The sequence below is a fragment of the Delphinapterus leucas genome, chromosome 1 (assembly GCF_059928025.1).
Source record: "Delphinapterus leucas isolate spDelLeu-1000000601 "Yukka" chromosome 1, BTC_Dleu_Yukka2, whole genome shotgun sequence".
NCBI lineage: Eukaryota > Metazoa > Chordata > Mammalia > Artiodactyla > Monodontidae > Delphinapterus > Delphinapterus leucas.
The window spans coordinates 167,539,845-167,541,985 of NC_143129.1; the positions used below are offsets into that span (position 1 = coordinate 167,539,845).

The 2,141-nt window shown below is 37.9% G+C and overlaps 1 non-coding gene across 1 annotated transcript; it reads left to right on the forward strand.

The window, feature by feature from the left end:
* Positions 1-1,104: 1,104 nt before the first annotated feature.
* Positions 1,105-1,232, forward strand: LOC115803907 (small nucleolar RNA SNORA49). Its single transcript, XR_004024706.1, has one exon. It is a non-coding gene; the product is annotated as a small nucleolar RNA SNORA49 (small nucleolar RNA).
* Positions 1,233-2,141: the final 909 nt, after the last annotated feature.

A 2,141-nucleotide genomic window follows, 5' to 3' on the forward strand; every position in this document is an offset into this window, starting at 1 on the left:
TATAAGATAAATAATTCATGGGGATGTAATGTACAGCATGGTGAATACAGTTAATAATACTGTATTGCGGGACTTCCCCGGCAGTCCAGCGGTTAGGACTTTGCCTTCCAGCGCAGGGGGTGCAAGTTCAATCCCTGGTCGGGGAGCTAAGATCCCACATGCCTCACGGCCAAAAAACCAAACACAAAGCAGAAGCAATATTATAACAAATTCAATAAAGACTTTAAAAATGGTCCATATCGAAAAAAATCTTAAATACTGTGTTGCATGTTGAAAGTTGCTAAGAAAGTAGATCTTAAGAGTTCTCATCACAGGAAAAAATTTCTGTAACTATGATGATGACAGAAGTTAACTAGACTTACTGTGGTGATCATTTTGTAATATATACAACTATCAAATCATTATGCTGTACACCTAAAACTAATACAATGTTTTATGTCAATCACACATCAACTTTTTAAAAAGAAATATGTTTTTAGTTTCCAAATATTTGGTGGGTTTTTCAGGGAACTTTCTGATTTTAGTTTCTAATTTAGTTCCATTGTGGTCAGAACATACTTTGCATAACTTAAATCTTTTTAAATTCATTGAGACTGTTTTATGGCCCAGAATAAGATATGTTTTGGTAAATATTCAATGTGCACTTGAAAATAATGTATATTCTGCTGTTGTTGGATCGAGTGTTTTACAAATATCAATTAGGTAAAGCTAATTAATAGCATCATTCAAGTCTTTTATAGCTTTACAAAATTTCTACTTGTTTCATCAATTATTAAGAGAGTGATATCAAAATCTCTGACTATATTTGTGGGTTTGCCTATTCTTTCTTGCAGTTCTTTTAGTTTTTGCTTCATGTATTTTGAAACTCTGTTATTAGGGACATAAAAGCTTAGGATTCTTAAGTTTTCTTGGTGAATTGACCACTTTATCATCATGAGATGTCCTTCTTTATGCCTGGTATAGTCTATGCTCTGCTATCTCCTTTTTTTAATGTTACTGTGGCCACTGCAGATTTATTTTGATTAGTGTTAGCATGGCATGTATTTTCCAATCCCTTTTACTTTTAAGCTATCAGTTTCTTTATATTTAAAGTGTACTTCTTGACTCCCTCAGCCTTACTCCAGGGACTTTCGCTGTAAAGTGCCTGGCATTGCTGGAGAGTACATGAACGAGCACGCATCCTTCCCTAGGGAGACTGCTGTCCTGTGGGACCTACACGTGGAGCTGACAGCACAGGTCGGGTGGGGTCTGACAGTTTCCTTTTTGTACATGCTGACTGGCAATACTCAAACAGGGTAGAGACATTAGCGATCAGTAAGCGAGAGATGCCGCACATGCCCGAAAGAGCCAGAATAAAATGCTAAACTCCAGCGTAATTGGAAGACAGGCCACATGTCAAAGGAAACACAAACCGAACAGTTTTGTTATGGAATAATTTCTAACTGATAAGTATCAGAACATGTCAGAGGTTTCCTGTCATTTTTCGGGAATGCTAACTCGGGGGTAAAAATAAATAAATAAATAAATAAAGTGTACTTCTTGGGACGTCCCTGGTGGTCCAGTGATAAAGAATCCACCTTCCAATGCAGGGAACACGGGTTCAATACCTGGCAGGGAACTAAGATCCCACTTGCCACGGGGCAAGCCCGCACGCCACAACTACTGAGCTCGTGCGCCTCAACGAGAGAGCCCATGTGCCCACAAACTACAGAGCCTACATGCTCTGGAGCCCATGCACCACAATTACAGAGCCCATGTGCCCTAGAGCTCACATGCCACAATTAGAGAGAGAAAACCCACATGCCACAACTAGAGAGAAGTCCAAGGGCCGCAATGAAGACCCAACATAGCCAAAAAAATAAAGTAAATAAATAACTTAAATAAATAAATAAATAAGTGTACTTCTTCTAGGTAGCATATGGTTGAATCATGCTTGTTTATCCAGTATGACAATCTCTACCTTTTGATCAAGGTGATTAGACCATTTACATTTAATGTGATTATTGATATAGTTAGGTTTAAGTCTCTTATTATGCTGTTTGTTTTCTATTTTTTCCAGCTGTTCTTTGTTCCCCCTTGTCTCTTTTTCTGCCTTCTTTTGGACTGAGTATTTTTGTGATTCCATTTTATCTTATTTCTTG